We start from the raw sequence: 25,905 nt of genomic DNA on the forward strand, positions 1-25,905 counted from the left end.
ATATTTGTAAAATTTTCAAATCATTTTGGATATACAGAAAAACTGAAGCTAGTACAGAGTTCCCAGTATCCCCAATGATTAACATCTTACATTTGTCAGAATGAATAATTAATGTAGTATTAGCTAAAGTTCATACTTTACTTAAGGTTTCCTAAATTTTTACCTAATGTCCTTTCTCTGTTCCAGAATCCCATCCAGGACACCCCATTTAGTTTATGTGTCACGTGTTTCTAGGTGCCTCTTGGATACGAGTTTCTCAGACTTTCCTTGTTTTTGATGATCTTGATAGTTTGAGGAGCACTGTTCAGGTATTGTGTAAAGTGCCCTTTCAATTTTAGTTGGTCTGAAATTTTAATTATAGTTTGACCAGGAATATGGGTTTAGGGAAAGAAAACTACAGACATGAAGTGCCATTCCATTCTCATCACATTGGTGATCACGTAGCATCAACATGCTTTTTTGGGTTCACATTGATAGCACTTTTTTAAAAAGTTATTTATCATTGAGAGTGTTACAGATGTCCCCCATTGTCCCCCCCTACCTCCCCCCACCCAGCTCCGGGCCCCACCCTAGGCCTTCACCTATTGTCTGTGTCCTATTTTGTCAGTTTATTTTGTTCATTAGATTCTACATATAAGTGAGATCGTGTGATATTTGTCTTTGTCTGACTGACCTGGAGATTATTATGCTAAGCAAAATAAGCATCAACATGCTATTACTGTGGATATAAACCTTGATCACCTGGCCATGGTAGTACTTGACACGTTTCTCCACTGTAAAGCTACTCTTCCTCCCCGCCCCCCCCCCCCCCCCCCCCCCCGCAATTCTCCAGGCTGTGCTCTTTGGAAGGAAGTCACTACGTGCAGCCCACACGAGGGGGTAGGAAGTGATGTCTGAACTACATGTGGGCAGAATATCTAAATTATTTGGAATTCTTCTGCAGGGAAAAATTGTCATTTCTCACCCATTTATTTAATCATTTTTATATTAGGATAGATCCATGGATATTTATGTTAGATTTTGGGCCATAACCAATGCTACCACAATAGAGAAATTTTGAAGAGAGATTTATTCAAATTCATTGGCTGAACTGGGCCTGCACCTTTTGTCTCCTGGCCAAGCGAAGAGACTGTGGGTGAAGCAAAGTGCTTATATGTCATAAAACCTTTAAGACTAAGATGCTGAGGATCATCAGGAAGGCGTTTTACAGAGACAATTACAGAGAAAATGCAGAAATACCTCCTTCTTTCAGTGGGCTTTCCCCTTTATTTCTGATATAGTCACAATAAAATTCAATATACATTCAGTGGCTTCAAAGTTCAGCATGACTTCATTACTGAAATTCTTAAGGCAGATGCTGGGTCATTTCCTTTATTAGAAACAGCTTTGATGACGTAAGTGGATATCATACAATCAGACCAACGATATGTATTTCAAGTATAATTGTGAAAAACATTTGCCCTTGTAAAATTGTTTACAAAATAGTGTAATATAAGAATGTAACTGGGAGTTATGAAATATGCTATATATTTTCCTACATATCATTCATTAGCACAAATTAACTTTGGGCATAAATGCACAAGACTCCATAATAAAGAAAAAGTACATGAAAGCAGTATGATAGAAATATACAGAACAAGTGACAATTGGCTGGAAATAAAGACAACAAAAAGATTTTATTCATTGATTTAACAAATATTAATACAGCACCTGCTATCAGTCAGCAACTGTGAGACAATCTGAGCAAAAACAGTTACCGATTTTTCTCTCATATAGTCTGTTGGGAAGATAGACAATCAAATAATAGTACTACTGAAACTTGTGCAGGGAAGGGACAACTCAGCAGGCCTGGTGCTCAAACCCTGCATGTTCACAAATCTTCAGGAATAGCCTTTGTTACCTGGGAATTGCCCTCCTGAGTCCTTGGAGTACCCCATCAGAGGAAAATGTCTTTGTATGCCTGAGGCCTTGGACCACACTGTCTTCTTTGACCTCTGGAGGGCTGGGGGCAGAGTAGCTAAGGTGCTGCATGCCTGCATGACTGACCCCCCCTTAAAAACCCTGGATATCAAAGGCTCAAGTTAGCTTCCCTGGGTGGCAGCACTTCACACGTGTTGTCACACATCACTGGGGAGAGAATTAAGGGCAGAATGTGTGACTCCACTGGGGGAGGACAACTGGAAGCTTATGCCTGGTCTCTCCTGGACTCCACCTATTCACCTTTTCTCTTTGCTGATTTTAATGGCTATCCTTTCACTGTAATAAATTGCAACAATGAATAGAACAGCTTTCTTGAGTCCTGCTAAATCACTGGGCCTGAGGACGATGCTGGAGGCCCCAACATTAAACTACAATGAAAATGTGAGGCACTTTCTCTGAAAGAGAAGGGTATCGTTTATGGGAGTTACCTGAGGTAGACAGGTCAGGGACAGCTTACCTGAAGTGATGTTTGAGCTGAGATCCAGTGGATGCCTAAGAATTTATTAGTAAGTGGGGTAGGAGTGGGGAGAGGTGTGCAGATGGGGAAGCACATACACAAAAGCCTCTGTTGGGGAGAGCAGAGTGCATGTGAGCAGCTGGCGCACATGGAGCCAAGAGATGGATGGAAGATGGGCCTGGAGAGTCCTGAGGCTGGGACTAGTAGACCATGTGAAGGACTTCGATCATTATCCTAAAAGTGATGGGAAGCCACGAAAATGCTTGAAGCAAAGGGGCGATCATCGTGTTGGCCTTTTGAAGTGAGAATTCTGGTAATAGGATGGAGAATTCGCTGGGGGTGATGAGTCCTGAGTGAACACAGGGCAACCTCCTTTTACTGTACGAAAGATGAGAAATGATGGTATCTCTAGCTGGGGTGGTGACAGTGGAAATGTTGAGAAATGGAGGCTTTTAATAGAAATTTAGTGGGCCAAGTTGACCGGGCGTGGTGATCATGTGGAAATGAGAGAAATGATGGGGATGGATCTACTTTTCTGGCTTGTGCAAATGACAAGATGTTTGAGCTTATCACTGAGGCAGAAAACTCTAGGAGTGACCGGGCTTTTTTCCAGGGATGAAGCACCAGAATGCTATGCATATGATCTTAGATCCACTGACTTTGACGTGCCTCTGGAGCTGAAAGTGGAGATACTTATAGGCAGCTGAATATGTATGGAGGTAGATGATATGAATTCATATTTCATTCACAAATTATAACTACAGATCCAAGGGGCATCTACATGTGCCAGGCACTGCTATAAGCACTTTGCATGTAAAAACTCACAACTACATGAGGCAGATATTATAACTGTCCTCCTTTAATATGTAATGAAACTGTTAGAAGTTAAGCTGCTGTATAAGTCACACAGCTGGGATAGAAACTCATGCACTCTGTCCCTGGGACTTGTGGTCTTACCTGTCATGCCAAGCTACCTCTCATAATAAGCCAAGGAAGGGAATGAGACTAATTTTAGACACAGTAGGGAGTAAAATGGAAGAGGGATGTTGAGGGTACCAATATTTAATAACTGATTCATTGCGGAGAAGACTGAGAAAGTATTGCCGGAAATATGAAGAAAAGGGGGAGGCTGAAATACTCTAGAGGACAAGAGGAATTAGTATTCAAAAAGAGGGCATGGTTTTGTTTTGATTTTAAATGCTATGAAGAAGTTTTCTAAGAAGGAGACTATGGGATTGACAACTATGGAAAGTCACTGTAAACTTAGGCTTTTCTGTTTTGATGGAGTGATGAAGATGGAAGCTAAACTAGAGAGGGGTGATTGGGAGGTAAGGCAATGAAGAGGGAGAGATGTTTTTAACAAATTTGGCCATAGAGGGGAAAGAAAGGGTTGCTTGTGTGTGTGTAAGATGGGAGAATTTTAATTAAATTTTAAAGTCCATGGAAAGAAGGTAGTTGGGAGGGTGTAACAGAATACACGGTAGAAGAGGGTACATTGATAGTGTCAGCTTGTTGAGCCATCAGGATGAGACTGATATAAATCAAGTAGTATATCCATGTATACTGAGGCAGAGTCAGGGAGCAAAACAGAAACTAGTAATAAATCCAGGCCCTGCCAGTTCTCTGGTTCGCTCCCATGCCAGTCCCACATTGGTTTCCTTATCTTCCTCTAGCTAGCTCTGCCTTCTTTTATAACTCGATATGTCACGCTCTCCCTTCAGATACTACACACATGCTGTTCTTCTGACTGACAGTGGCCTATACTCTGCCCAGGGTCTCATCTCTTCATCCAGCTTCTAGCCTGGGGAAGGTGTTCAATAAATAGTTGCTGGATGACTGAAGTGTGTTCAAAATACTTAACTGAAACAAAAACCCTCAAAAAGCAATATGATTTTAGATATTTATTTCAATACAATTCTGCCTTTTGGTTACCAGTATAATAGTTTATCAATATAAATTCGTATCATATTTAAAGAAGATGTTGGAGTGTACCAGGTATCCTGACTTTACATATTTAGCTATATATATATATATATATACATATGTGGTTTTTTTAATATATCTTTTATTGGTTTCAGAGAGAGGAAATGAGAGGGAGAAAGACAGCTAGAAATATCAATGATGAGAGTCACTGATCGGCTGCAGCCCGCAACCCGGGCATGTGCCCTGACCGGGAATCGAACCCTGATCGTCTGAATCCTAGGTCGACGCTTAACCGCTGAGCCACGCCCAGCCGGGCTTTAGCTATATTTTTAGATCCAGACTGCTATTCATCACTCCCACAAATACAAAAACATATGCATATGTCACCTTGTTATTTTATCATGAAAAAGAATATTTGCAAGCAGGTCCATGACTGTACTTAGCATGTTAATGAATTCTCTTTTACTCAACAAGCAACATAGAAAGCCAAGTTCCAATTAGAATGTCAATCTATTAATTTACACTGAGACTTGCAACTGTCAATTCAATCAGATGTTCCTGTCAATCTGACCAATGCCTATTTTCATTTCAGATAAGCTACCACCACAAGTTGGTGAATCTTATATAAACACACAGATGGACCTGGCCAGGTGTGGCTCAGCGGCTGAGCATCGACCTAGGATCCAGGCGATCGGGGTTTGATTCCCAGTCAGGGCACATGCCTGGGTTGCGGGCTCGATCCCCAGTTGGGTGCATGCAGGAGGCAGCTGATCAACGACTCTCTCATCATTGATATTTCTATCTTTCTCTCTCCCTCTCCCTTCCTCTCTTTGAAATCAATAAAGATATATTTAAAAAAAAAAAAAAATGGATGGGACCATAAAACAGACCAATAGCCTCCAGGGACTTAGAGTAGAAGCAGGATTTTTTCTCAAAGTGACACAAAGAATTGGGGGGGCGGGCAAGAAACTCTTCTATAACTTGATTATCTTGATAGCTACATGACCCTGTCTGTATTTATGTGAGTGCCTTAAGAAATTTCTTTTATTTGTAGGAAACAGTGTAGGTATAAGAAAGTCACATAGTCCAGTTGGACATTAGAGTTCCTGAGTCTGGGTTCAAATCCCAGTTTATAACTGAATTTCTTGGTAATAAGCAAATAATTAGGGATAATCCATGAACTTGTCTAAACTTTATCTTCCTGATCTGTAAAATACAGATACTTCAAAAGTCATGGGCACCTCAAAAGCCATTTTGATGATTTATAAGAACAGTGTAGACAAAGCTTTTAGCACACACCTGGCACATAACAGAGGCTCAATTTATCAGTAGTGTAATGTTCACAGCTGGTAATGTTCAAGTTCTTTATTCAGGAATTCCTCTCCACCAGACCCTGTTTTAATGGGCATCAACAACATTTGCCTTTGTGATTTTTCTTTCCTATACTTTTAGTCACTAAACTGGTTATATTTATACAGCCTTTCCCAAAAACAGGATACAATACTCTGATTATGTTTCTGATTATATTTTCCATTCCTGCATCTCACTTTTTGTCCCAGAGACTACCTTGATTAGAATCTAGGAACTCTGTAATCTCTTCAGTCATATATTTATAGAAAAATTTTGGTTAACTGTGATTCATATGAAAATCATAACCATTGTGGAGGGGCTTTATTCAATTTAACTCTCAACATACAATCTTGTATCCAAGTTATTAGGGTGTACTTTCTCATCAGGCCCGTATATTAAGAACATAGTTTAAATTTCTTCAAAGAACTAATATGGCAGCACCTTTGAACTGATCTATAGGAATCAATGCCCAGAAGAAAATACTCTTGCACAGATATTGCTTAGAAGCAAGCTTCAGTCTTTTAGGATTGTCATTAATGAATCAGGACTCAATGGGGGAAGAAAAATGGATATCTAAGGTATGTATGCAGGGCCTGTTCTGGAATGCAGGTGGCTGGTTCTATCTGTAATCTAATCATCAGCATCAAAATGGCAAAAAGATAAGACACTGAATGTTCATGGGACAGCTGTGAACAGAAACCTATAAGTTACCAAAATCCATAAAAACAAGAATCCAAGTGGAACAGAAGGAGTGGTGATCTGTATCCAGAGGTCTTGCTTGTTTTTCAGGAAGTAGCAGGGGGGCCTTTATCAATCTGTCTTGTCTTGAAGCAAAGGAGTATGCCCATCAGTTTATACTCACAACTTCTTAAATGTGCCAATCAGCCTCTGCAACAGAGAAGATTAATGATCATAAAGCATTCTTTAAATGATGGCATGTGACACTGAATAATTTAAGATCTGTAGGAGCTTCAGGAACATAGTCAGAAATCTCGAGAAGTCCCTGAACTCTGAAACACTTTAGGAAGCAATGGTTGGAACCTTCAAAAATCATGCAAGGAAAAAAAAAAATCCAGCTTCTAAAGCCTTATAGCATTTATAAAACCAGGTTCAAATTTTTAAAAAAGAAAATACATATGGGGTGCCAAAACTAATGTAAGTCATAGCAGTATCAGAGAGCAAAGAATAGACTCATGACAAGCCCGAGTCGTTGATGACAGGTAGGAAGGGAGAATTTTGATTTGAATGTTTCATAACAGGACTCTTTGTAGGATGAAATAAACTTTGAGCAAAAGTTCCAGAAAAACAGAGTGGCTTAGGTTTAAATTCCATCTTTCCAGCCAAATATTAAACCATCTAAAAGGGAAAGGAAGTCTGTAAGTATTCAGAAAGGGAAACAACAACAAAAACAGAATGCCCAATTAATCTTCTGTCCGTAACAGGACAAAAGAATTAGTTCCTTTGATATTTTAAAAGCCTCTGGGAAGAGATAGATACCAGAAAGAAAATGAACCCTTCCTAATCCTATTTTCATCTTGTTTCCTTTTTAGAGTTTTCATAAAATCTGAATAAGAATCTCTAGGATTTCCTTCTCTACATAGATATAGGGAGAGATGAAACAGTGATGAAGGCTTGCTAGGTCAGAGGGTGAAAAGTTACTATAACTTTGTGCTGGTTTCAAGGTATCTAAAAACGTTTACCAGGTTGACTTAGGATAAAGTATTAATAGAGAATAATAAGCACCATAATTCTTTCTAGAAAAATATTTTGTAACTTTTAATGATGAAACACTATGGTTCTCTAACAAAAACTCCATAAAAAGTAATTTAACTTCTCTGTGATCCAGTTTTCTCATAAGCAAAAAATGTTACTAAGATAGTAATAGGAGAAAAAATATATTTCCCTAGGACATATCTTGTTAATAAATTACCTAAAAAACTCAGAAAAGAGGAAAAGATCCATCATCTTTATTAAAGTGTACCAGTGTGAAATTTAAGGCACAGAGATAGCAATGGCTTTGGTCTGATGATTGTCTTAACCATTAGCAAGAAGAGGAGTCAGATCTCCTTTGCAGAGGGGAGCGCAAGGGGTCTTTCCTCGCAGAATATTCATTGTTGCTAGAAAGTTGCAAAATACCAAATTTTCATTGAAAACTTAAGGAAGGCATCACACATCAACCACACCAAAGCTGCTGTCAGCATACTCAGAATTTACCTTTCTTTTTAAAGGTATATGGGGGCAAATATATTTTGTGCTTATATATGGCTCATGTTGTTTTATAAAATAGATCCAAGCCTCTCTCTAGCGCCATAACATATAACATGTAATAAAACATGTATTTCCTATGATGGGTGTCTGTGCAGAATGCATCATGCTGGGAAATACAGAGATTTAACTATTAATCAAAGGAGCTGGGGTCTCAAAAATGGAATTGGAAAAGACTGATTTGTTTCATGTAGAATATTATCCACAGTGTCTTTTATATACTCGTGCCCAGTTAAAGTTAAGAGTGTGGTTCTCAAAAAAGCATGTCTGGAAGCAGTGTGCTCGGCACTGAGGATGCTCAGATAAGACAACTGGCCTCCAATTCCTGGACCTCTTATGTTGTTGGGGAGAGGAAAAAACAAAAGTTAAGATGGAGTCAATATAACAGTAGAGTTAAGGACAAAGGGGAAGCCATGCCCAACTCCACCTGGGGCCAGGGAACACTTCTTGATAGGCTAATGGCCAAGATGGAGCTTGAAAGGTAAATAAAAACCCCCCATTCAGTTATCTACCGGAGAGGGCTTCACTACAGGGAGGGAAAATATCACCATAACCCACCTAGGGAATTGCAAAGGGTCCAAAGGGCTCCTATAAGTAAGGGAAATTCCACTGAAGGCTTTTATAATCCAAGTGACTTGAAATTTAACCAGTATGGGAGGAGGGGAGTAATCTACTAAAGAACACTCAGTGGTGGAGAGTGTGGTCTGTGCAGGTTTTTTGTTTCTGGATATATCAGAAGATATTTTTGGAACTACAATGCAAGTTGGACAAGGGTGGTGAGAAATAGGTGACATTTGGTATGTAACCGAATGTGCAAGGAGACGACACAGCAGTGTCTTTTAAGAACCTAGGTCAATGTTGAGCATCTTTTCACTTATCTATTGGCCATCTGTGCGCCACCCATGGAAAACTGACTATTCTGGTCCTCTGCCCATTTTTAGGTTGGTGGTAGCATTTTTGCTGTTGAGGTGTATGAGTTCTTTATATATTTTGGATATTAACCTCTTATCAGAGGTATCATTTGCAAACACTTACTTGTAAAGATATGCATACTCTTATGTTCATTGCAACATCAGTCACCATAGCTTAGGCATGGAAGCCGCTGAAGTGTCCTTTGATGAATGAGTGAATAAAGGCGATGAGGGACGTATATATATAATAGGATACCACTCAGCCATAAAAAAGATAGAATACTGCCATTTGCGACAACGTGGATTGATCTTAAGAATGAAAATGGTCAGACGGGAAAGAACAAGAACTGTATGCTTTCACTTATATGTGGGATATAAAACAAACAGCAACAAATGAAACAAGCAAGCAAGCAAACAACTCATAGATACAGACAACTGAATAGTGGTTGCCAGAGGGGAAGGGGGTGGGCAAGGGGACAAAGGGTAAAGGGGGGTCGAATATATGGTGACAGAAGGAGACCAGACTTTGGGTGGTGAGCACACAGATACCATATTACAAACTCGTACACCTGAAACTTATATAATGCTATTAACCGACGCTGCCCCAAAAACTTTCACCAAAATTTTGTAAATGGAACTTAAGCGCAGAGGGGTACTGCTGCTTGAGAGAAAACACAGCAGAGCAGCGGGAGTGGTTGGAGTGGGACGCCACAGACGGTGATGCTCTCATTCAAGACGTGAGGTTTTAACCATAGGTTAGTCTTCGGCACCTTTGAGAATCACATAAATGCTATGAATCCTTTTCTCAGAAAGATGCACAAACCCAGACCTATACCATACATGTAGGGTATGATTTTAGGGCACTCACGGGTCACCTCTGAAGACTCCTTTTAAGAGTCTCCTAACACAGAATAAGTAAAGAAGGAAACTGAAGTGGAAACCCCAGGGGACACTGTCACTACAAAGACTGGCAAAGGACAGCCGGGCAAAGGCGGCTAAGGGTGACTCATCAGACAGCTACATGGGAAGCAGGGAGAGGGCTGCATCTTGGGTTCACGAGGGCTGCAGACTTCCAGCAGGAGGAAACCGGCAGCAATACCAAATGTCAGTAAGAGGCTACGGGGACTGAGACTTACACACAGGCCACTGGTGTTCCCTGCCTGTGGATCTGCGGGCCCAGGGCCAGACTTCCGTAATAAGGTGAGGAAATGAGGGAGAGCAATCAGGATCTGGCCAGACACTTCCAAGAAAATGGGTAACTGGGAAGTTTGAACGAGTAACAGAAATAGGACAACAGGCTTTTTACTTAATGTTTATGCCAAGTTAGAGGGGAAACTTGAGCGCGCCCCTTGGTCGAAGGGAAGACGCAGAGGAAGTGCAAGCTTGTGATGAAGAGCGGAGGGAAATGAATTCAGTAACTTCTTCAAGTTATTCAGGTTAATTTCATGCAGGAACGTGACATTTTCTATGCGCTAGAACAGAAAGGGAAAAACCCGCCCCGCTGTAGGTGACAGTAGATACGGTGGAGGGAGGAGGCGTGGAGAAGGCTGTGGGGCCGGTATTTGCCTTCTGTGTGAGTCCCGGGGGGGGGTGCTCAAAGGGCATGTTGTGTGGTTGTCGGTGGGGGTGGGAAAGGCAGCCTCGCGTTATAGGTACCAGGACACTTCCTTATTTTTACCATCCTGTATCCAATACCTAGCACAATCTATGGCACACACAGAAGCTCAATAAACACACATTGACTGACTGCAATTTGAGCCATTTAGGCACATAGCAAAGTGTGGACCAGCCGACATGCCAAAATGAGAATAAAAGCTAACCAGGAAAAAGTAAAAGGTGTTCCAAGTATTTTTAAGGTATCCAAGAAAAGAAAGCCCAGAAGTGCTCTAATTTATTGATATGCCCTAATGCCGAGCTTGGGATGACTTGCAGTGATCACCGGAGAAAAAGATGCTCGACCTGCTCAGGAGCTGTTCACCTCGGCCGTCCTCCTTCGTCCTTAGAAAACAGGTATCTATTTAATGAATAAGTAATGCCCGACAGTCGGCAGGTAAGACATGTAACTTTTTATCCAACATCCAATACTCTTCAGGAGAGATGACAATTCAGAAAAATTAGTTAATTACACTGTCAGTCGGTCACCTGCTCCGCAGACCACACAAAGAAAAAAGCAAGCGCAGCAGAGTTCTCTGCAACACGCGTCGGGCTGGATAAGGAGAGGGCGAGGGCCCCTGCGCTTGCAGTCCTACAGATGACTTTCTCCTGGGTAAAACCATTCAAATCTGAAAATAAAAATCCCTCTCCAATCCCAACTAATAGCCACGGAACAAGAGGGAATAGAATGCATATTATTAGATCTCTTCTCATGAAAGGCAGCTGAGTGGATTCTCAGTGACTTGGGCGCATGATGTGTTTCAGATGCTGTGTTCAGGTGTCATCTGAATTCACATTCTATCTAATAAATCACAGTATGTTCACTTGTCCTATTAAAACTGTATTCTACCTTACCAGGTCTGAATAATTTGTATAAAATTGATTGCTACAGTTCTCACTAGAAGCTCTAATTGCATTCCTGGTATAACTTAAAATGATAACCTTATCTTAATTAGTAGCATGATGCAGAAACGCTTTTGAAAGCCTCTGAGGATTAACCTGCATTTTTAAACAGAAGCCCTGGGGCTTAAAAAAAAACACAAAACTTGAAAATATTCCTGTTGAATATGTGAGCTAATGTTAATTTATCAAAACTACAAAAGGAAATAATCACATAGTGACAGACTAAGCAAGGCAGCTAATACCTCCTCCGGTCGGGCAGTTTGCATTTCTCTTTGCAGAATCACACGTAATATGATTGTAAGGCCTACATCTCTGGGGCACCCACTGATCCTTGGTACCCACAGAAGACTCTCTCTGGTTATTCTAATGAGACTCACCCTCCTTAATAAGTGGAGCACTAGAATTGTGAAAATGAGTAGGCACAGGGAATTAATCACCATAAAGAACACCTCCAGTCCTCCCTTGGGTTCCACACCAGGCTTCTCCCCCAGTCAACCCTAGTTCAATTAACTCCGGCATACCTCATCCATTCTAAGCTTTCTAGCATCTCTTTCTGCCCACCCACATTTGCAATGTCTGAGTGAAACTCGAAAAGTAAAAGGTTCCCTGTGGGAGAGGCTAGATACTCTCTGTGTGTATATTTTCCATATTTCCACTCTGGTCAAGAGACGTGCATGGGTTCACTGATGATAATCACTGTCTAACAGAGCATCCCAGGACATATGAAAATTAACAATTCATCCACCTTAAACAATATAATGGTAAGACAAAAACACTTTGCAGTAAGTCATCAGGGCAAAACCCCAAAGTAGATGTTAAAGAGTCTCCAAGACAGTACTTAACGAATTAAGGGGCCTTCCAACTCTGTGCAGCTTGGCATACATATATTCACAAATGTTGAGTCAAAGAAATATATTAGGCCGATCTTATAATCACCCCTATAACTGAAGCCTCTTCCAGAAATGTCAAATACACACTATTCTAAGAGGACTACTTCTTCAAATTGGCCTCTGAGGTCTATGACTTCTTTTGCTAAACTGGTACCACTTTGCCTTCCTATAATGCAATTTATCACTGCCTTACTTAAAAATGAGCATGGTTCAAAATTCTGTTTTTAATTATTTTCTCCTTACTAGCAGTTAAGGGATCTTTTTGTCTAGATGTAAGAGGATAGAGCTGGTGGAGAACGTTATAGTAGGATATCATTTTGAGAACTGGATACAAAATTAGTGGGAAGCAAAGAGGTGTAAACACTTCTAACATTTAGGATTGAAATACATTGAGGTTCTTCCTAGCTTAATTTATAAGCATAGAAAAATAAAATTAAATGTAGGAGAAAACAGGCACGGACTAACATTAGTTCAAAAATAGCCTGTTAAAAATTGTCAGTGCCCTCTTTAATAGCACTAAATGCTTTAAAAATGTCTAGGCGTGGCTCAGCGGTTGAGCGTTGACCTGGGATCTAGGCGATCAGGGTTCGATGCCCGGTCAGGGCACATGCCCAGGTTGTGAGCTCCATCAATGACTCTCTCATCATTGATGTTTCTATCTCTCTCTCTCCCTCTCCTTTCCTCTCTCTGAAATCAATAAAGATATATTAAAAAAAAAAAAAAATGTCTACTATGCTCAAGGAGCTGTGTGTTGTGATTGCTGTGAAGGAAAATTGCTCTTGTAAAACAGTAAAGTATCCTTTTATGTTGAACTTCTCTCCGATAAGATACGTCATTTCGGAGAAGTATTATTGTGTGGTATAATAGGGGCATATACTTATATAAGTCATCTGTACCCCGACAATCCCATAAATGTATATATCACTGGGCACATTTTCTCTTATTTAAAATTCTATCTCTGGGCTTAAGGAAGGAGATTAAAGCCTACACATATATTAGCATTGTGAAAATTCAGCCTGAAAAACCCTAGTGGAAAAGACATTTTAATCAACAGATATTTCAAATTGAGTGACCCCAGATCTGTTTAACAAGACTGTTTGTTCTAAAGAAGGAAAGCCCTCAGATAATTTAACTTGCTTTTAGTTTCACTGGTGTGACAACCACATACTGATAACATCTTCAGTAGGGTCTTTTTTACCATTGCAGTTATAGTCTCATTTACAACGTTAATGTGCTAAACAGGGACTGCATAAAAATATTCAATTATTTTCAGACAGCCTATGTAACGTTGCTGCTAATTCTAATGCCCAGCAAGCATAATCATCATAACCTCTGCTGTGATCCCAACAAGGATTCTTCAAGCTCCTTATAAATGCATTAATCACCCCTATGAAAGTCACTGCTTGCTTTTAGCGAATGAAGATAATGTATGTAACCAGGATTATACCACTGCATGTAGAATCATTAAAGACGGATAGGCCAGAATTTATGATTAAGCCTTTGGACAGCAGGGCACCATTTTAACCATAAAAATTACAATCTGCAAGGATAGTGGCCAAAGCACAGGAACCATTAAAGACTTATAATTAGCATCAATCAAGGTGACACTACTGTTGACAACTTTATTACTTTAAATACACTAATCAAATACTTCTGCATTGAGATGGAAAGATTGATAGAAAGCAAGACATCCCGATGTAGAACAATTTTAAATGATCCGTTCTAAAGGTAACAACAAAAAAAGTATTAGCATTAGTCAGATGGGATCCAAACACAGCTCTGTAATGGAGAAACTCAAAGTGGACCTACTGGGTTGGAAGGGTTCTCATATGGATGCTTTACCACCAAACATTTCTCCAAACAAACCCACATTTGTATATCACTCTGTGCAACCCACTGGACTTGCTTACATTCACATGGGGGGGAAAATATAACTCAGGGTAATATAAGCTTCAGGCCGCTCTGTCAGGTATATAAACAGCGAAGCACTCAGCCCAGCATTTACTCACTTTCTAGCCCTCTCCTTCCATGTGCACATGCAAGTGAAAGATAAAGGGAGTGTTGAAATTGGTGTTATTTACATAATTACAATAGGGGCTGTCAATATCACCTAATTGCACTAGTGCTCAATTGCATACCACAGACTCTAAAATACGCTGTTTTATTATTACTGCTCATATAAATATTTCAGTCTTAATGAACACGAAGCTGCTCAGCATCTTTGCCACCCCTTGAGTCCATATGGCATTAGACCTTAATGACTGTAATTTTTTAAAAGGTGCTCCTCTCCAAACAGTTTCTGGCTGTTCAATGTTCACAAACCGAATCCTTGAGGTTAAGAGCACAGACCACAAAGAAAGGATGTGAAGTAGTTTGCAGATAACAGTCTGGCTTGGCATCAATTCAGAATTATGGATGAAGATTTGGCAAGGCATCTCCCGAGGGGACAACTTCATCTTTGCCAAATGAGATTATAATGGCAAAGACTTTCATTATGAAGATGACAAGCCCCAACACTCATTTGGCTCCAAAGTTCAACTTTATTTATAGGTTCCTTAATTGGTATATCTACCACTAGGTTTAAAATACATTTTAATTCTCTCTGAATTAGACACTTGCTTCTTTAAAAAAAAATGGTGTGTGTTCATCAAAAACTGGAGATGAGTCAATGAAAATTCCCCACTGTTCCTTTCCAAGCAATGAAGAAAGGAATGAAGAAAGGAATGAAGAAAGGACTGAGGAAAGAGGGTGGGTGTTAGAACTGAAACCATTGGAAAGAGCCAATTACACAAAAGACGTTACCCACAAGTCACTGAAAGAGTAGCTGCTAACTCAAACACAGTTCCTTTTTAAATTTCATGATTAAGGGAAGAATATTTTTCCAATACAGCACGATAGCCTTACAGAGGCCAAGTAATGAGAAAAATGCTGCAATTGGGCTATTGAAAACCCCACTAGTTTAAGCCAATATCTATTAAATCACTCTTTCTAAAATATCATGCTACAATTTCAAAAAGGTTCCATACTCTGACCTTTTTTCAAATGATGGCCGCACACTCCTCTGGCTCTTAAAAGAATAGTGGCTTATTTCATTTGAATAGGTTTGTACAGTTTACCAAGTTATTTTACACACATTAAATTATGCCTCAACCCTGTGAGGTAGATGTGATTATTTCCACTGTGCAGATGAGAAGACAGACTAGGAGACGTTCAGGGTCCTTCCACTGGAGCCCTGGAGGGAAGGTGTGCTGACTCAATACCTTCTTCACTACACTGTACTGACCCTGAATTGCCTTCAAATGTTCCATAACCTTATGAATTAAGGAGAGAAACCAAAAATTATAGATGATGATCACCTATAGTAAAGGCACATTGTAAAGAATACTTTTAGCAAGAGAGAGCTGCTTAATGAGTCTGAACATGGGTTTGCTTTGTTTAGAGACTGGTCATCTTTCCTCCCTAAATTTGATTTTCTCACTAGTAAGCCATTTGATTCTCACTGACTCACAAGGAGTTGGGAGGGCTGGGTAATACTGTATGAGGCTGACCTTACTGCTGGTGGAAAAACCGCCAGCCAGACACAAAGTGTCGGCTAAGAATGACTCAGGGATGGGCTCAGCAGTATCAAAGATCTTTATGTCGACTCCTTAACAAAGGAGCTTAGTGTAAACAGGACCTGAGGGCTGGGAAATGACACGACAAGAGGACAGTCACTTCCTCGCCAAGGGACAGGGCTTTTGCCAAAATTTGCTGAAATGTGTACACAATACTTCCAAATAGACATGAATTAAAGAACTCATATCAATATGTGCTATGTTCTTCCATGGACACAAACAGCAGTGTGGTGAAGGCCTGGGGTGGGGTGAGAACCGGGTGGAGGCGGAAAATGGGGGACTTCTGTAATACTCTCAACAATAAAGACTTGAAAAAAGAAAAAAAAAATATGTGCTATGTTCTAGATCCAGATGCGGAAGTATTTGAGGCCTGGCAAACTCTCTTTCCTACCCTTCCTTACATAACTCAAAGCTATTTATACTTTTCAGCTAGTATCATTTTTATATCAAAAAGAAGAAAAAAGATGATAACATTGGAAGAGCTAAGTGGAAATGGGAGCACTAAAGAGAAAAAATAATTGCATCTAAAACTACATAATAGATACAAAGAAAAAAAACCCTCTCGTCTAATAATAATGGAGGAGTAGGCTGGCTGCAAGCTCATTGTCATTACCTTCTCTGTTTCACTTCAACGTCTGTTCCACTGTTGCCCCAGCTACACCTCAAGTTACATAACTTCAGCCCTTAGTTGACTACATAATACAATCCATGTGAACTAAATAAAAATTTTTTTTCAATTTTTCAATATAGGTAGGGGTATTTTTAATTATATTTATATGTTGCAGAATGGAGCCATTATCAGTAGGAAAAAAATGAGCTGTGGATATTAAGGACCTTGAGTTAATAAATAATATAGAAAACTTTGGTAAATCAAATAGGCTTATCAGTATAAATCTAGCCCAATCTAGCCAAAAAAAGTCCAACAAGTCATTTTAAACTGTACACATTCTGTGTTGTCATTTCTCTAAAGTGATGGATGGGGAGATTTAATTTATTTAATCTGAGAAACCTCTGTATGAGGTAATGAATGATATAGAGTGTGCAGCAAAGAGGCTTTCCATTGTAGGCACACAAAAAGATGGCTTTACTCATCAGCGGTGGTCAGTAAAGATGGGCTGGAAAAATTCTGCTTGGCAGGAACACTACAAATATGAATATAAAAAGTATGCCAAAGAAATTTAAGATATGAATTTCAACACTCCAATGGCTGATTTGGTCTGACTTTGAAAGTAAAAGTTACAGAAAAGAAACGACGTACTCCCTTAACATCCTAGAAGAAGTTACTTCAATAGTAAGTTGTATGACTGGTGGGGTACTGCATGGGCCACTGAACTCTGATGGGAAATAGAAGAAATCCCCAAGCAAGAAGGAGAAGCCACCCGGCCGGGCGCGGCGCAGCGTCGAGCATCGACCTAGGATCCAGGAGATCGGGTTCGATTCCCGGTCAGGGCACATGCCCGGGCTGCGGGCTTGATCCCCAGTTGGGGGCCTGCAGGAGGCAGCTGATCAATGACTCTCTCATCACTGATGTTTCTCTCTCTTCCTGTCCCTTCTTCTCTCTGAAATCAATAAAGATATATTTTAAGAAAAAACAAGGAGAAACCTGCTTTGATGCGTACCTCTCAGAGATACACATAAACTGAGTTATCCAAAAGCCTGACTAGTTACAAAATATATTACCAATGAAATACCTATAGATTGATCTCTACAATCATAACCAATAGCTCAGCAAATTAAACTGGATAGAATATTGAGAATAAAAAGCTAACAATGAAATGTAACATCTAATAACACGTACATTCAAAAGGGGGATATTCCTGAACATCAAATTACACCCTCTCTTACAATTCCAATAGCACCCATCTATCTAAGATCTGGGTTATAGATCTGTAACATGTAACATACAGTCACTTTTCTGAAATGTACCTGCTGAAGCAGGGCAAAGATATGCAGCACTTCAGGCATCTAGGTCAAAATCAAAAACACAAGCCATAAATTCACTAATGCCAAAGGTGAATGAATAGCGAAGGAGATGGAATAGTCTCTGTTCCTTTGTACTGAAGCTCATAAGAGGTTTGCAATTGTCTTACACAATATGTCTGCTTTCTATCCTTTGTAGTCTCTGTTTCTGGCCATTATATGGCTAAATCCACTATACATCAAATAAGAGTGAATCATTTCTAATTTAATAGTGGCACAAATCTTTTGGAACTCATACATTATTGACATTGACATACAATATTGACCTTGAATTTATAAAATATTGATTCTTTTGTTGTTCCCTGCATTTTTCCTAGATAAGAAATGATTAGAATGCATTTTCCATAGGCTATTATTTTGTTTTGCTCACATGTACTCATAAACTATCACCTAGATAGTTCTACTGTTTTTGACTAAAGCAACCAAATCAAAAGAATCAGTTGCATGCTAGATAACGAGAATATTTCATTTAAATACATCCTGAAAAAGGTTTGTGGCGATATGTCTTTAAATTAAAAAGAAAATTGTGTACGAGGTCCTAACAAATAATCATACCATTGCAAACAGAGTAGAGAGTTCCAGAGAGAAACAAAATGAGGCCCGATAGAGAAGCATGTGTGGGGGCTCCTGAGAACAGAAAAGGACCTAGGCTGACAGCCGTTCTCTTTCTTCCCTCTCCCTCTCTCATTCCCTCTCCCTCTCTCATTCCCTCTCCCTCTCTCTCTCCCTCTCCCCCTCCCTCCCCCTCTCCCCCTTTCCCCCTCTCCCCCTCCCTCTCTCTCTCTCCCTTTCTCTCTCATCAGCTATCTGGTCCTGACCAAATCTTCAGTGTCCTCACCTGAACCATAATAATATTGACATTACCTTACTGCTGTGTTATGGTAAGAAACAGATGAGAAGGTATATATAGAAGCATTCTGTACACCATAAAATATTACAATCTCAAAGTATAAATGAGAACACTATATATGTAAGTTATAAACAAAGAGAAAGGCGAACTAGTGGGGTTGATCTAAAATTTATTCATAATAACACAGATGTGCAAAAATTAATTTAAAAAAATTATGTTTCCCATAACTGACCTCATCTTGCTCAAAAGTCTTCATTCTCACTTGGTGGTAAAAAAAAAAATTTAAAGCTTGTTCATTTGGTGTAAATCAGGTTCTTCATTCAATAGTCAGTTTGGGGTACATTTTTACTCTTTCTGGTTTTTCTCTCCCTTCCCCCTTCTCCTCACAGACTGGCATCTGCTCAAGAAAAAGTTTATGCAATATTGGGGGGTGGGGAGCACAGCATCTGCTGCCATTAGTGCCCTTCCTGGGTGGGCGGCTACATCCTGAGTAAAACTAAGCTAATCCGGCCCCTCCTTGGGTTTTGGCCCCTCCTGCACTATACCCGGTTCTGAAGTGTCTGGTGGCCCTCTCCGCATGGGCACGGGGCAGGTTTGCTTCTGTCTTCCCTGATTGACCAGACTCTTCATCGCAGCTCTGTCCTCACTCCTGACCTCAGATACCTGGCTGTGCGCAGTGCTGGGACCCCAGGCGGAGAGAAGCAGCCTCTGCCAGATTGCCCTTGCTTGCCAACACTAGGACCCTACAAGGTGTGCTCACTCCTGCTCATCAGCTCAGGTCAGTGTCTCTGCCCCACCGTCATGCCTGAGCCCTCCTGAGACATGAGGTGCCTGGAGGAGGGGTGAGAGGAACGGCCCTTCTCAACAGGCCACTTTCAATTCCGTGCGCCCCAAGGTGGTTGACAGACTCCCAAGGGGTAGTTCCTCTGAGTCTGGGCCGGGGGAGGCTGACGCAGCCTTTTTGGCTTTCATCTCCCTCTTTAACCTTCATGTTTTCTTTTTAGATCACCTTCCTCTCCGTTCCTGTTCCCAATCTCTCATCAAGCATCATTTTGCACCAATCGGGGGTGAGGGGTGGGGCTTCCCTTCCTCTGTGGTTGGGTCCCACTTTTATAAGCTTTAGTCTTATATCCTCAAGCTTTCTTCTCAATATGCAAATGGCAGCTTTAGCATTTTCAACAAATCCTGGCTTGTGTAAAAACTTTTGTAACAAATGCACAATGACACATTTGTTCTACGACCTAGACTGTATCCACCCCACACCTAAAGCAATAAAGGCCATTGATTTTATGACTGTGGCAGCTGCAGGGCAACAAGATTTACAGGGAATTTCTTTAAAAGCATCACTAAATATTTCAAAAAATTTTTTTCTTACTACATAAATTATGTAGTTTAAGATTATGGGAGATTTCCAGAGCTTCTTGAATAAAGGGAGAAAAATGCCTGTGAAATAGCAATCACATGGAGAAGATGTTGCTTACCCATTTTAGAGATGAGGAAATGAAGGCTCAGAGAAGACAGATAATTTTTACAGCATGTGAGCAATGAAGCCAAAATTTAAACTCAAATATTTGTATTATCACGCCAGTGTTCTTTTCACTATAAATATAGAAGTTCCTTGACAATGTCAGTCAATCCAAAACGGAAAATATGAATATGAATTCCTGACACTTCCTACACACACAAAAATATACATGACTTCAATGAAGATTACAAAGAGAGAAATCCTGATGAGTCATTAAACTTCTTCATTCATTATTTTCTTGATTCAACTAGCACTTACTGAATACTTCTGATATAATAAATATTGGACCATGGATTGGACTCTTAAAAAGGTAATTGTCCTTGCTCTTAATTAAATCCCAATATAGTGGGGAAGACAGACAAATGTAATTAAAATACACCTAAACAAAGTCAGCGCTATATGATTTTTAAAAATATTTTAATCTCATCCAAGGATATGTTTTTATTGATTTGAGAGAGAGGGAAAAGGAGGGGGGGGGGGGGAGAGAGAGAGAGAGAGAGAGAAATATAGATTGATTGCCTCCCGTAAGGGCCCTGACCAAAGATCAAACCCACAGCATAGGTGTGTTCCCTAACCAGGAGTGGACCCTGCAACCTTTTGGTGCACAGGATGACACTCCCACCAACTCAGCAACCCGCCCAGGGCAGTGCGATTTGACTTTAAGTATCATGAGGCTCCCAGGGTTCACAAAGCAAATTTTTTCATGCCTCGAATGTTTACTAGAATTTCATAGTAATTCTACAGGTAGAAGTTGCATTACGTCCCAGCACATGTTGGGATGTAAGGGATTACTTAGTTAGAAATGCTTCTCTATGAATCTGCAAATCTCAAAGGGAAAGACAGAAATGTAGGGTACACAGCAACTTGGAAAAGTCATGAGAGCCAACCATCTCCACTTCTTGCATATTTCTCACTGGCCAATTTACTTTTCAACCATCTAAATGCACTACAAACAGGTCCCCTCTGGGGCACTTGTAGTGGCCTATACACACACACACAAGCTGCATTAAAAAGTAAACTTGGTAAACTTCATTAAAACATCTTCCTCAAATATGACATTTTCCAGTGATCTGAGAAGAGTGACAGGGAGAATCCCCCCAGAGGGATGTCATGACTTTGAGTCAGCGTCTCAGTGTCTGGTTATGTGAAGGTTTTGTGAGAATAGTGCAAGATTTCCTTTGATAGCTGAAGACTGACAATAGTATTCAAATGCCAAATGTGGTGAAGGGAAAAAATAACAAATGTGTCAGAATTCTGTTCTTCCAAATCCTGAAACTCAAACACCTGCCCTGATATATTAAAATCTTCGACTTAAAAATAGAACTTAACAGGCTGCTGCAGCACTTAAAATTATTAACTCCAATTAAAAAGAACAAGCACAGTTATCCCCTAAAAACTAAATAGTCTAGAGATATTTGGTAAGGAAAGTAGAAACCCATACCCATTTTTCCTCTCTTGTGAAGGGGGATCATTTACATATCCCACCATGGAATTATATATATGCTAATTACATGCTAACATAAATATTAAAAAAAATATTCTATGAAAACAGCAAGCTGAAGAACTACCAAAAACAAGCAAAGGCAGAAAAATAGATCTGCTGGAAAACAAATTCTGTCATCTTGCTTACTCATGTGTAAACATCCAATATGCTCGATGCTTTGACATCTCTATTCATTTTAGGGTTTGAATCAGCTATAACTATATGACCTTTAACTGAGTGATTGATTCATCAAAAATTCTGAAATATGTTACATAGGAGACTAACTTCCTGTGTGTACAAATATTCTTATGGTGTCCCATTTTAAATGATAACTTCCACAAGGAACTGAGAACCCCTAAAGAGAATGTTTTTTTAATTCACATTTTTTCAATCATTCATACCTGAAACTGGATTTTTCACTACAAAGCTCTTATTTAAAAACCTTTTTGTGGCTATGTTCCCAAAAATGCTTGACAAGGACATTCTATAAAACTCCATAACTGATGAAAGGCAAAGAGAAGTGTTACTCTTCTATTTATGTTCTACCGGTACAATCAGACCTCTCTAGGCAAAATCTAGGCAAAAAGAAAGATGCCCAGTGGATTAAATGGCACAGGTTCCAAGCTTTACCTCCAGGTTTCTGTGCCCTCAAGCAATAAACTGGCTTTTGCATCTTGCAAACATATGCAGGAAACTAGGCCAAATATGGCTGATAAACTTGGCCAAGTTCTTCCACGTGACCCACTGTGACAGCCAACCTAAAGTTCCCAATGTCAATTTTATTTCCAAATGAAAATTTTCCTTTTTCATTAAAATATGTTAATATTAACGATACAGATACAAATAAACCCATCTCACATGTTTGGAGTAAAAAGCAATGCATATTTTAAAGTAACAAATGGACTGTATTTGTCTCATTGGAAGGAATGAGTATTTAGAATAAGATGAATATTATGGAAAGAGACCAGACCATACAATCTTATCCACACAGTCAAGGATTCAGAAGCATAAGGAGGAATGTTTCCAGTGTCTCTGCCAGGTGAATGCCTTCTAGGTTCACCAGAGTGATGGGCTACCTTGACTAAATCTCTAAAGTCAGCTGAGACTTCATGGCGGTATTTGAAATTTCACGATTTCTAGAAGTTCTACTAATTGTCAAATATAAAATTAAAGGTGTTTAAATAGACATGTACTTTAAAATGTTGATAACTAACTGATATAAATGTGTACTCTCAATGCATTTGACATTTTGAGGCATCTACTACTACACTAGAAATGACAATAAAGACGGTGAATGTGTACACCGTCCTAGTCCTCAAAGACATCCTGTGAAAGTAGACACCCTACAACGTGTCCTACCTGGAGTTTCAACCTGGTGCTTTGGGCTGTCTTTTCTCAAGCCATTTTCCATTTTGTCAAGTTAGATGGAATGATTGAGTTACTGCGTCTGTTCCATATTTCTACATTAGAGTGACAGTTGTTTATTGCACCATTACCAAAAGCTGTCTTCTGACAGAGTGCATATCACACATCGGTGAAGATGAAACAGCTCTTCCCTGGATAGCTCGTTCAAAAAAACCTACAAGAAAGATATATGTGAGATTAATATACGTGTCTAAGTAAAGATAAGTTTTTATCTCACATAAGGAATGTATCGAAACTGTACCAATTATATATCTTTTCATATTTACATAAGGGTATTTTCACGCCTAGAAAACTCTCTCAAGACAGATCCCAGACACATCAACAAACCGCCTATACCACCTTACTTATTTTTTCTTCTTTTCCCCATTTATTTTTCCTTCTTACAATGACAAACTCTCCTATTCTTCTTCCTGCTTCCCCTTGTCTTGTATCCATGTTCAAATCATGTTTCTCCTTGAAAACCAATCCTCTTTCCATGTCTCTCCCCACCTACTCATCAATGCTCTTCTTATGCAAACTTTTTGGGAAAGTGGGTTATTTTTAGTGGCAGTCTTCCTCACTGCATATTTACTGCTGAATCTAGTGGATTCTGGTTTCAATAGTCATGATTCCACTAAAACTACTTATGGCTAAAGTTAGATAATTTTCTAAACTGCAAAGTCCACTGGAAACTTTCCACCCCTCACCTAGTCTATGAGCTCTGTTGAGTGCCCCCCTTTCTTACTAAAACTCTATGTTCCCTTGAGTGCTTCCCCCTATTCTGAATCGGCCCACTCTTCTGATTTGCCTAATTCCTCTCAATGTTCCTTAGCAGTATTATACAGCCATTATGAGGACTCCGGAGCCACATTATCTTGGCTAAAATCTCAGCTTTTTCCTTTATTGGCGATGAGATTTTGGGCCAGTTCATTTAATTTTTCTGTGTAAGTTTTTCCCATCTATAAATTGGGAATTATATTAGTATTAGCCATTCGACACCCATCGGCGATGTGAAGTTTGGGGTGTATCCTCTGTTGTTCTGACTCATTAGGCAGACACTCAGTCCCTGGGGTCTTGGAAGTGGGACCTTTTCATGGGTCCTGCTCCACCCTGACCTGCAGGTCTGGGCCCGAGATGTACTCCTACCCCTCACCCAGGGATAGAGGGTTTTTCTCTGCCCTCTTTCAGCTGCAATGAGCTTTCATGAGAGCCCTAAGAACAAGAGTTTACTGTTCTTCCCCAGGTGGTGTCAAGGCTTTTACTCCACTGGGGAGAGAGAGCAACAGAGAGGGGACTTCCCGCCTTCCCCTTGGTGACAACTGACCCCCTCCCCCAGGCGGGCTCACAAGAATGGTTTCTCAGGATGCCTGACCTATCTTTCCTATGCATGTCCTACGCATCTGTAGACAAGCCTGGAGTTACTGCAAGTTCCCCTCATGTCCGCAGTCCCCAGGAGTTTGCTTCTCTTGCCATCCCTCGCTTGGCTGCTGGCAACCTGCTGAAAGTTTTGGTTGAATTACCCTCACCAGCGACCTTACGCACCTGGCCCCGGGAGACAAGCGCTTGCCCTCGTTCCTCCTCGGAGGCACCTGTCCTTCCTTAGATTTTAAGTTAGTTGGTTTCCTTGGGCCCTCAGCTCTCTCATGGGTTCAAGAAGAGTTACGCATTTGCAAATTTTCTATCATTTTATTGTTGTAGTAAAGGTGGCAACATTGCTCTTTTTGTTTTTCTACATCCTAAATGGAAACCCAAAATGCTGATTTTTCAACCAAGGCCCCCAAAGCATTTCTGTAGATAAAAGAAAATCTTTTCAATCAGTGATATTATAACAATTGGATATTTAGTTGGGGGGAAAATAAAGTTTTACTCACACCTCACATTACCCACAAAAATGTACCCTAGACTATCAGAGATTTAAACACCAAAATTAAATTATAAAGATTTTGGAAGAAAACATAGGAGATATCTTTGTGATCATGAGGAGGCAAAAATTTCTTAAGAGCAGAAAGTAATATTGACCATTAGAGAAAAAAGTTATAAAGTAGAATTAATCAAAATGAATACATTTGTTCTTTGAAAGACACCTTTAGGAAATAAGTAGGGAAACTACAGACTGGGAGAGAATATTCATAAGACAGATATCTGACAAAGAACTTCCATCTAATCCTAACATTCGATAATAAAACCACACGAGACACCATTACACACCCACTCAAAGGGCTAAAATTAAAAGACTGCCAACACCATGTGTTGATGAGCATGTGAAAAAAACAGAACTCTCTTACACTGCTGTTGGAGAAAACAGCAGAGCCTCTAGAAACTAGTATGGAAGTTCCTTATCGAGTAAAACACTTGCATGTTGGTCTTTACCTGAGAGTAATATAAACACATATGCATAAAAGGCTGATACAAAAATGTTCCTAATAGCTTTACGTAAAATGGCCCCAAACTGGAAACAATCCCATTGTCCATCCGCAGGAGAATAGCTAAACAAATTCAGGTATGTCCGGACAACAGAACACAATAAAAAGAAATGCACACAGTAGAGCAGTATCATGGATGAACATCACAAATCTCAACAGGAGGTGACAATCCAGCCACACTGCATACTGTATGATTCCACTTACACAAAACTGCAGAACAGGCAAAGCTAATCTATGGCACAGAGTCAGAACAGTGTTTCTCCCAGGGAGCTGGGAAGATAGGACTAACAGGGA

At 40.0% G+C, this 25,905-nt stretch overlaps 1 long non-coding RNA gene across 13 annotated transcripts in view; it reads right to left on the reverse strand.

Annotated features, from left to right (window-relative positions):
• Nucleotides 1–5,221: 5,221 nt before the first annotated feature.
• LOC107533702 (uncharacterized) overlaps nucleotides 5,222–25,905 on the reverse strand; it is a 351,294-nt gene continuing 330,610 nt past the window's right edge. For 7 of the 13 annotated variants that reach the window (XR_015715057.1, XR_001602887.2, XR_001602890.2 and 4 more), the window contains 2 exons: nucleotides 23,144–23,363; nucleotides 5,222–6,598 (listed from right to left, as the gene is read on the reverse strand). This is a non-coding gene — a long non-coding RNA (uncharacterized LOC107533702). Of the gene's footprint in view, nucleotides 6,599–17,487; nucleotides 17,506–19,008; nucleotides 19,038–23,143; nucleotides 23,364–25,905 lie in introns of those variants that run through there. The other 6 variants (XR_015715050.1, XR_015715052.1, XR_015715051.1 and 3 more) reach the window with 4 other exon arrangements.

This window comes from Miniopterus natalensis, chromosome 9, assembly GCF_054644295.1.
Source record: "Miniopterus natalensis isolate mMinNat1 chromosome 9, mMinNat1.hap1, whole genome shotgun sequence".
NCBI lineage: Eukaryota > Metazoa > Chordata > Mammalia > Chiroptera > Miniopteridae > Miniopterus > Miniopterus natalensis.